This window comes from Nyctereutes procyonoides, unplaced genomic scaffold (assembly GCF_905146905.1).
Source record: "Nyctereutes procyonoides isolate TBG_1078 unplaced genomic scaffold, NYPRO_anot_genome, whole genome shotgun sequence".
Classification (NCBI taxonomy): Eukaryota; Metazoa; Chordata; class Mammalia; order Carnivora; family Canidae; genus Nyctereutes; species Nyctereutes procyonoides.
The window spans coordinates 19139827-19151119 of record NW_026575145.1 but is presented as its reverse complement, the minus strand read 5'-3'; the positions used below and the strand labels follow the sequence as shown (position 1 = coordinate 19151119).

General features: G+C 34.8%; 1 non-coding gene across 1 annotated transcript; it reads right to left on the bottom strand.

The window, feature by feature from the left end:
- Positions 1-502: 502 nt before the first annotated feature.
- LOC129499580 (U4 spliceosomal RNA) lies at positions 503-637 on the bottom strand. The gene has a single exon (XR_008662404.1). It is a non-coding gene; the product is annotated as a U4 spliceosomal RNA (small nuclear RNA).
- Positions 638-11293: the final 10656 nt, after the last annotated feature.

Here is an 11293-nt window from a genome sequence, read left to right as displayed (position 1 = left end):
TCAGCTTGGAGGAAACAATGCAGGGGAAACAAATATCACAATTCAAATTTAGACAAGTTAGCAAAACACATAAACAACAACAAAAACATGAGACTGAGCCTGGGTGGCTCAGTGGATGTGCATCTGCCTTCGGCTCAGGGTATGTGGGATCAAGTCCCACAAGAGGCTCCCTATGGGAAGCCTGCTTCTCCCTCTGCCTATGTCTCTGCCTCTCTCTCTCTCTGTCTCTCATGAATAAATAAAATCTTAAAAAACAACGAAAACAAAACCCCTCAAAAATAAAATAAATCACATTCCAGAGTTGCTTGACAAAATATTATTTTCAGCCAAAAATAGTAGATATCCAAGGCAAAGAAAATTATAACCTGACAAATTAAATAATTATGTATGTTCCATGCATGGAACAAAGACCAGCTATTCCCCATAAGTCCTGCCCAAATCGAAGATTTTGTGAGCCAAACAAATGATTATTGTTTCCAACCAGGAATTATTAAAGTGCTTTGTTACACAATAATACATAAATGAAACAACATACATAATTATTTAATTTGTAAATTGTCTAGTGATATGTTTTAATTAGCAATAATCATGCCTCAGGTAAACCTCATTGGTTATGATACTACCACTGCACAAAGCTAGTGATATGTTTTAAGATAAATAAATGGACATGTACTGTTTTGGGCCTTTTGAGTTTAAAGGAACCTTATAATCTGCAATAGTCAGGTTAACAGTGATAAATTTATGCTCCAATAGACATAAACCTCCACGTGTCAGGAAATGCAAATCATTGCTATATGGCCAGTTTACTATTTTTATTATTTATTATTTTTATTTTTTATTTATTTTTTAAAGATTTATTTATTTATTTATTTATTTATTTATTTATTTATTTATTTATTTATTTATTTATGGTAGACAGAGAGAGAGAGAGAGAGAGGCAGAGACACAGGAGGCGGGAGAAGCAGGCTCCATGCCGGGAGCCTGACATGGGACTCGATCGTGGGACTCGATCGTGGGACTCCAGGATCGCGCCCTGGGCCAAAGGCAGGCGCTAAACCGCTGAGCCACCCAGGAATCCCCTATATGGCCAGTTTAATTACACATACGTAGTTTGTGAAATGTATGGTATTTCATTTAAAGTTAAGTAGTAATGTTGTACTATGGGATATAATGCAACAAGAATTAAAAACTGTGGATATGTGCCATTTGATTCATAAATATCAAATTCTGTATAGCAATAAAACATAGAATGTAAATAATTTTAATAAAATATTTTAAGGTAATATTTTACTTTGTTTCTCTTAGAAACTATGCAAGGAAGGTAGGAAAAAATGTTATTTAGAGATTAATCCATGGATCTTTGTGAAAACAAAGTGCTGTGGGCCTTATCTGTGTTGTTTGAAGCCAAGAAAGATGTGTCTACATTACCCTTTACATGCTATTAACAATTTGGGGGCTGCTCAGAGAAGAAATAATGTTCATTAAGAAGGGGAGCAGAGTCCTTAAAAAAAGGCCATTGGTGGGTATTGTGAAGAAGAATAAGAAAACAATGGGCAGAAATTTATCATTTCTATTTTGTTTGCTATCTGGCAATTTGATACTTTATTTTCTTAACCCAAGTCTCAGTAGATCTATATGCTGAAAAGCTTCCTGGGAGCATTTAACGTTTGTAGGAGAAAAGGGGAGAATTTCAAAGCTGGAGTGAATTTTGTAGATGATATAAGTCATGTTGTCACTGATTTGTGTCCCATCCCCAAACTCTTATGTAAAAGCCCTAACTTCAATGTGTCTGTATTTGGAGACAGAGCCTTTCAAGAAGCAAATAAGGGGGATCCCTGGGTGGCGCAGCGGTTTGGCGCCTGCCTTTGGCCCAGGGCGCGATCCTGGAGACCCGGGATCGAATCCCACATCAGGCTCCCGGTGCATGGAGCCTGCTTCTCCCTCTGCCTGTGTCTCTGCCTCTCTCTCTCTCTCTGTGACTATAATAAATAAATAAAAAAAATTAAAAAAAAAGAAGCAAATAAGGTGAAGTGAAGTTTTAAGGATAGGGCCTTAATCCAATAGGGACTGGTGTTGTAAGAGGAGGAGACATGAGAGATTTTTGCCTCTTTTCCTGTCTCTATCTCTTCTTCTTTAAAAATGGTCTAAAATATTGTACATTAAAGACTGCTACACCTGTAATTTTAATATTTAAGGTAATTGCTTTCATATCATCAAAATGTGCCCAAATTTAACTTTTATATCTACATATAGTTTCATTATATGAATATATTAGGATTAATTTAAATATCCTTCCATTTGCTATACTATAAAGAAAAATGCAGCAAGATATTTATGATGAAATACCTACTTGCATTTCTCCCAGACTATCATTACATACAAAAACTTTATATGCATTGATAGTTCTTCCTATGCAGAAGTATGTTTAATGCTACTCTTCAGGCATTCTAATACAAATAATAATGATGATGATGATGATGATGTTAATAATAATAACTGTGCTGCCTAGAGGTTTTTTTATTTTGTTTTGATTTTTGTTTTGCAGTGATTCTTGTCTAGGAAACTATTGTATAAACAGAGTAGTTAAAAGTAACCTAAATTTAAGTGATCTTAAGTAGATTATTTTGGATGAAAGGCTATGATGAAAATAAAAGACATCAATAAAGAACTTCCTTTCACTATTCTGAGGTCATTTCCAACATAAAAAGAAATTCATCAATATAAAATATATAGTAAAAATATACAGTGACTGTAAATGTTTATGATTTATAAAGAAATGTGCTTCTTAAAATATATGAAAGATCAAATTATATTGGTTATATTAATAATAATTACCAGGGAAATAAATTGATAAAAATCCTGAACTAAATGATGTTTATTAAATAAACAACACTTTTGGGGCACCTGGGTGGCTCAGTCAGTTAAACATTTGACTTCAGTTCAAGTCATGATCTCAGGGTCCTGGGATCAAGCCACATGTCAGGCTCTATGCTCAGGAGAGTCTGCTTCTGCCTCTCTCTCTTTCCTTCTGCCACTCTCCTTGCTGTGCTCTCTCTCTCAAATAAATAAATACAATCTTTAAAAATAAACAACAGTTTTTAAACAACTTCATATAGACAGTATTTTACTGAAATTATAATAAACATCAAATTATGAACAAGTTTCTCATTGCACATTTACTGGTATGTATTTTTCATGACATCTTTCAATAGATGTTAATTAAAAGAAATGTGATACATACATTTATATGTACATGTATCAAAGAAGAGCTACAAAGTATACAAAAAGAAAAAGCTAAATATGTGGTCAAATAGCATTTTAAAAATTATGTATGCTGACTAAATTAGTGTATAAATAAATCAAGATACCTAAAAGTAGCATAAACAAAATGAATATCAAAAAGTATTTTCTATATCAATAAGTGCCTGTAAGACATTTAAAATAATTTCATAAATCCACAAAGGAAAGTAAGCAAAATACCATTTGTAGTCTGTCTTGTGGTTGTAGCATCTCTTTTTAAATGCAATTTATTGGGGATCCCTGGGTGGCTCAGTGGTGTAGCCACTACCTTCTGCCCAGGGCGTGATCCTGGAGACCCTGCATGGAGCTTGCTGTCCCTCTGCCTGTGTTTCTGTCTCTCATGAGTGAATAAATAAATAAAATATTTTTATTTTATTTTTTTTATTTTTATTTTTTTAATATTTTTTTAAATTTTTATTTATTTATGATAGTCACAGAGAGAGAGAGAGAGAGGCAGAGACATAGGCAGAGGGAGAAGCAGGTTCCATGCACCAGGAGCCCGACGTGGGATTCGATCCCGGGTCTCCAGGATCGCGCCCTGGGCCAAAGGCAGGCGCCAAACCGCTGCGCCACCCAGGGATCCCAATAAATAATACATTTTTAAAAATAAAAAGAATAAATGCAATTTATCTGCTTTGAATAAAATCAATTTCACCAATAAATGATAAAAGTTCATAAAGGACATATTAAAAATAACATTGAAATTAATGTCTTGGAAAATTTCTTTCATCTAAATGTTATTTTGCCCTCTAAATAAAAAAAAAATCACAAATTAAAGAGTACCTGAAATAACTTCAAATATCCTTTTTAGGTGAGTTGATTCATGATGCATAACATGCAGACGTTTTCGCTTCCCTAAATCAGGATTAAATTTTCGAAGACATTTTCTTCAAAACTGAAAAAAACTCAAATTGCTTGTCAAATTATTTTTTGCAACTTCCATTTTATGTCAGCTGACCCTTCTTGAATATCTACATTTCATGCTGTGTAAATAGAACCTCTTTTGTATTATTTTCCTCAAAATTTTCTACATTAGTCCAATCTGGAATCCTAGCAACAGACCATTTTGCTATGTGCTAGTTCTTTTTCTGAGCAAATAGCTTTTAATTGTCAGATAGCAGAGATTCAGAAATGAATGTTACTGAATGCTTGACACCAACACATTTAATGACCTGGATTATCATTTTCTCCCTCCAGAATCATAATGAAAACCTTCTTATTAAATCACTTAAACATATATTTTAATGATTCAATTTATTTTTTCACTGAAAAAAACGTATGCAACTAATCCATGAAAACATTCTAGCCAGCTACACAGCATAAAACTATGTGAATGTTCAACTTCAGTCTCTTAACTGATTCATTCCTTATTTTCAGACACAACCATAGACCATGGTTAACAATTTGTTTTCTGTTAACTTGGTTCTTTTTCTATGCATTTAATAAACACGTACATATATTTCTTCAAATAAACATTTTATGTATGTAAATTTGTATCATTCTATACTTATTCTGACTTGTATTTTTTACTTAAAATATGCCTTTGAGATTTTTCCATACCAGTAGTACTTGGCACAAAATATATATTCAGTAATTATTACCTATAATTGAGTCATTATTGTCATACAATTTTTAAAATGAGATATATTTTACCATTTACACATTTTTTTCTCTTTGTTAGATTTTTTTAATGCATTTGTTTTTAGTTAGAAGCAATGAGAAGATTTGAAGTACCATTTTGGCCCATCCCAAATTGTATAAGCAGTTTGGCCCTCCTCCCTCCCTTATCCGAATCCACAGATAGAAAATCTAGGAAATGTATAATTTGCATTTTAGAAATAGCAGCACTCCCACAGGGGGAACCTCATGAGGCCTGGAAACTCAACTCAAAGAAGGCAGCATATTCCCCCACCTTGGCATAGCCATGATCCAAAGACAATGCTAGATTTTTTTTTAAGTGTAATTGTGTGGATGAAAACTGTGAATCAATAGTGACATGACTTATTAAATAATTATTAAGATGTTTTCCCATTGACATTTCTGACCACAGAATATTTACTCTGTTGGTCTCAGTATTTAGAGTATGATATGTTTTGTGAATGGATGATTGCAAATTTTCCTAGAAGATTGGGGGAAAAAAATCTAACTTTTAAAAACAGGATTATTCAGTAATACTGTAATTTTGGAAGCCAGGGTAGATTCTCAAGACAAGATTTTCCTAATTATTTTAATGCCCATGTATCATTCTCAAGTTTAAGGGAGTAGTACCACCTTGTAAACTAGATAAGATTAGGCTTTCATCTTCTGCACCAATGCCTTTAAGTGTGGTGTTCAATAGTAAAAGGTTGCAATATAAGAGAGATAAGAGGAAAGCCAAACATTTTGCCAGTTGTAGGAGTTGCAGAACTGCTAAAGCTGATCATGTTACTGAGAGTAAGATTGAGAGGAGAGCTACAGAGGACTAACATGGTACAAATAAATCAAAGAAAATTTGACAGCAAATGTTCAGGTAGAAGGAGGTCCTATAATTTAGTGTCTTAATGTTTCTTAGCCACCCTTAGTTTCCTTGAGGAATGGAATTGAACCAGAAAGCTGAAAGTGCATCTGGGAACTTGTCAAAGGAGAACATTCTGACAGGGTCTCAGTTGCTTTGCCCTGTAGGCTATATTATAGACTGCCCTGTCTGGGACCGAATCAGTCACAGCAGATCTTTTAGACAGTACTGCGAGAGGCTGGGATGCCATGGAGTCAGCTAGAGACTCTCACCCAGACTCTGACCAAGACAGGATCACAAGTTACATCCTTTTCAAATTTCAGTCTTCAATTCAACAGTGCAAGCAGAGGAAGTACAAAAGATATTGTCCCATAGAATAGGAGTAGGATTCGATAGTAAAAGACTGTTCTGGGTTCCCTCCTCCATATTATTAATCATTTCATATTCTGCTTTATTTCCTCAACAGAAAAATATGGGGCACCTGGGTGGCACTGGCAGTTAAGTGTCTTACTTGATTTTGGCTCAGGTCATGATCTCAGAGTTCTGAGGTCAAGTCCTGAATCAGGCTCCATGCTGGGTATGCTAGAGATTCTCTCGCTTTCCCTCTTCGAGTCCAAAAAAACTCAGAAAAATATGAAATAGAGACCTAGCAACTTTAACGTAAAAATGACTTCGCAGATTAAAATGTCTCTCTAAAATTATTTTAAGTAATAAGAACATGTTATTAATTGCATCTATTTTATTACAGTTATAAAACATAATAATTATAATAAAATAATTTAAATAATAAGATTTCTTTTAATAATTGAATTGAAGACCATTTTAGCCTAGTTAGGTTTTCTTGCTAGCCAGCAAACTGAAGGCTTAGGAAAATTACAAAAAAAAACCCCACAATATTTAAAATTTTCCTTCCATATCCAAATTGTAGCATGAGTGAATTTAGCTAAGAAGCTTTTCTTTTCTTTTCTTTTTTTCAAGTTTGCTAAAGGGGCGTCTGGGTGGCTCAGTGGTTGCGCATCTGCCTTCGGCTCAGGATATGATCCCAGAGTCCCAGGATTGGGTACCACTTTGGGCTCCTTGCATGGAGCCTGCTTCTCCACCCGCTGCCTTTCTCTCTGCCTTTCTCTGTGTCTCTCATGAATAAATAAATAAAACATTTTTCTTTTAAGTTTGCTAGGAAGCAAACTTGTGTTTGCTTGTGTTCCTTTTTCCTCAGGAATGAGTTTTGGTTTTTTCAAATGCTTTGCATTTTAGAAATAGCAGCATTGTTTTTCTTGTGTTTCCTTTTTCTTCAGGAATGAGTTTTGGGTTTTTCAAATGCTTTGTTTAGCATTTTGCAGCTAAAATGTATTCTGTTTGTTTTTGCTAATCACCTTACATTTGGTCAGTATTTCCTCAAATATGCTACACTTACTATAATTAAGGAATATATGTACTCAGTGCTCCATAAAGAAAAGATTCCAGGGAGAAAAAAGCTAGTTAAAAGGAAGATGGATAAGAACATCCATCTTTGGCAGGAGGTGTGGGGGAACGTGAATAATTGGTTTTCCTTGAGGGCTCAGACTATCCATGACTTTGGTTCATCCAGGACTTACTGTATTGAATAGAAAACTATGACTATTCCATAAGGCACCTGAGTGGCTCAGTTGGTTAAGGGTCAGCCTTCAGCTCAGGTCATGGTCTTAGGGTCCTGGGATGGAGGCCCCCTTGGGCTTCCTGCTCAGTGGTGAGTCTGCTTCTCCCTCTCCCTCTGTTTTCTCTTTTTCTCTCAAATAAATAAATAAATAAATAAATAAATAAATAAATAAATAAGATTTTAGAAAGTATGACTATTCCAGTAATGGGCATTGCTGAGTCCATCTTCCAAATCCTATCCCTGAGATCTTTTATTTTATCTCTGCCCAGAGAGAGGCAGAGACATAGGCAGAGGGAGAAGCAGGCTCCCTGTAAGGACCCCCCCCAGATCACGCCCTGAGCCAAAGGCAGATGCTCAACTGCTGAGCTACCGAGGTGGCCCTCCCTGAGATCTTTTAAAGTAATCTTTGTTTAATGAAGATGGAGTGGCTAAGCAAAAAATCACATTAATTGGGGTGCCTGGGTGGCTCAGTCGAATGAGCATGTGACTTGGGCTCAAGTTATGATCTTGGGGTCCTGGGATCAATCAAGCCCTCACAAGTGGAAGACGACTTGTCCCTCTCTGACTCTCTCCCTCTGCTCATGCTCTTTCTTTCAAATAAAGAAATTAAATCTTTTTAAAAATTCACAGTAATCTTCTATTCTATATACATTGGCAATATTACAAGATATATATACATTATCTTCGGGTGTGTATGAATATTAATAGTTTCATAATCTGTATTGTTTTACAGACATATTTTCCCAGATTTTAAAGACAAGATAACCCTATGGCATTTAGGGTTTTGAGTCTATAATAACACTGATTTCCAAAATTCAGCAAGAAAAACAACAACAGGGAAATTATTTTATTAAATTCACTTGGAGTTCTGGGTTTAAGGACATATATTCCATAATTACCTTGTCTGATATATTCAAAACTATTTTCTGAATTTAAAAAAATAATAATTAATGTCTATCGAATCTACCTAGCTATATATATTTTACATCCATTATTTATTTTTTTTCCATGCACACAAATAAGTCAAGGGTCATTATTATCTCATTTTACAGATGAGGACACATAAACAATTCCCACAATTCTTAGACTTTTGGTGGGGGAGTAGTTTTTTTTTTTTTTCCTCTTTCCATTCCAGTTTTGGAGGTTTCCATTCAGATACCCTCAAGTCCTCAGGCTTAGTGATTCTTTTCTGTTTTGTCTAGTTTACTAATGAGATCATCAAAGGCATTCTTCATTTATGTTGCAGTGTTTTTGATATGTAGCATTTCTTTTGGTTCATTTTTAGAATTTCTATCTCTCTGCTTATACTGCCCATCTGTTATTGCATGCTGTCTACTTTATCCATTAGAGACCTTAGCATACTAATCATGGATGTTTTAAATTACTGGTCTGATAATTTCCACATCCCTGTCATATCTGAGTCTGGTTTTGATGTTTGATCTGTCTCTTAAAACTGTATTTTTGCCTTTTAGTATGCCTTGTAATTTTTTCCTGATAGCTAGATATGATGACCTGGGTAAAAATAACTGGGGTAAGTAGGCTTTTAATGATGTGGTGGTAATGCATGGGATAGGGGCAAGCATTCTGTAATGCAATGATTATGTCTCAGTCTTTAAATGAGTTGGTGCTTTGGATTATCAATTTCACAAGTACTTCTCAGATTTTCTTTCTTTTAGGTGGGACAGGATGCTCAGAGTAGACTGGAGTTGATTATTTCCCTCACCCTAGGTTGGTTAGGCTCTGAAAAGCACTAGTTTTCAGTAAGTTTGGCTCTGGTAAAACTCCTGAAGGCAGAACTTTTTAAATAGAAAATAATACTCAGGTATATTTCAAAATGGTATCCTTTCTTCTTCCCTGCCCCCCTCGACCTCCTCCCAAGCACAGAGGACTTTTTCTCCAATGTTCATGTGAGAACCTGGTTACCTGGAGGTAAAACTTAACAGAAGTTTGGGAGCCCTTCATGAATGGGTCCTCTGAAGCTTTTCATTCTCAGACTTGTTTACACTGAATCTCCAGCAATTTGTTAATTACAGTTTAGGTTTTCCTACTCCAAACTAGTCTTCATGAAAGTTTTTGCTTGTGGATGTTTGACTTTGTAAGCTGCAATTCTATATATTCACCAATTCGTCTCTCCAGGAGATTACCATGTTACATCAGTTCTCTGAAGGATGTATAAAGAGTTGTTGATTTTTTTCAGTTTGTTCAGTTTTTTACTTGTTAGAACAGAATAGAGACTTTAAGCTCCTAATATACTGGACTATTAATTAGCTCGAAGTCCCTCAGTCAAATTTTTAAACCTGAAATATGTTTAAAAAATATTTTTAGACCATAAAGAGATGATAATGGGCAGTATTAAGAATTACATCAAAATACTATTCTTGTCTTACCATTCCTACTCTAACTATTGCCAAGTGCCATCTCAGACAGATTCACGGATGTGTTCTTTCAAACTTTCAACAACACTGAAAGCCTATGCTAATTACCCTCCTCCAGAACACAGAGAAAGTACTGGGTCTTCTTAATACTTTTTACCAAGCCAATACTTGTTACTTGATAACACTAATACACAGATGGGTGAGGGAATGGCAGGGGAGATGGTCATAATTTTTAAATGAAATTGAAAAAAAATCTTGAACTGCAGGATGTGTTACATTCTTTGTTCAGCCCTTCTGTTATTGGTGAGCCAGAAAATGAGATAGGAGCAGCAAATAGAGATCATATCCTTTTCCTTCAAAAGTGATTTGTGTCTCGGAAGTCCATCCAGGGATGTAGGTGTGCTCCTCTCTGCTTGTGGCCACTCTCGTGAAAATTTAACAGCCATCAAGCCAGCTGGTATGATTAGGAATAGGGACAGTGGAGTTGAAGCACCCACTTACCTTTTTATTTGGCCAGTTTTTCCTCCAATATTTTTCTTTGAATGTTCCAAGATTGACTCCTAGGTAAATAATTATGCTTTCTTCTTGCACTCTTTCCTACATGTAGATCTCTTTTGATTAGAAATAATCATCTAGAAAAATTAAATTGATATCTACAAAAATTTTCTTCCTCATCCCATTCTGGGCCATTTTGAATAGAAGAATGAGGTTTCAAGCAGGTTATTTCTTATCTTTCATATCCTACCAAGATTCCAATCCAAGCAGAATTCACTGTAAGTGAATCTATAGTGCTTTGTAGATAGAAGAATGAGCTTTAGAGTCAGTCTGGCAGCCTTCCAATCTTAGCTCTACCATTTGCTAATGCTAGGACCTAAAGCTTATAGTTACTGCTATGTAGTCTCTCAGGTCTACTGTCATTTCCTCAAGAAAGCATTCTGTTATACCTTGTCATAATAGTATTTTACTATTGCACTTTAATTTTATCGAAGTTTTGTGACCCTATTAAAAAGCCTTCCTTCTTCTTTGAACTAAAAATTTGTGAAAATAGAGACTGGGTTTAGTTTATAAACGTAATATGTATCATCAACTAGCAGAGAAAAGGACCAATAGTGGACACTCAGTATGTGTTGAGCAAATGAATGTATCACTTCACAGTTTTAAAAATGTGTTTGCACATAGAATCTTCATTTGTCATAAATACTATTATGTTGAATTTATTTGATAGATGATATATTAACTTTGATGTGAACATAATTCAATATAAACTGATGTGGATCTATGTGATTTTACTGAAATAATTACCAGATGATAAAAATGAAAGTTAATGACTTTTTGAGACATATTAACTGTATTTTAAGTGACAAAAACTGAGTATGTAGAAAAGACACTATGAACTAAGAAAGTAAATATAGTTACTGACATAGAGATAGTGACAAAAATATTTTTAGAGGAGCAGACTGGGCTATTGACAAAACATAAGACATTAAA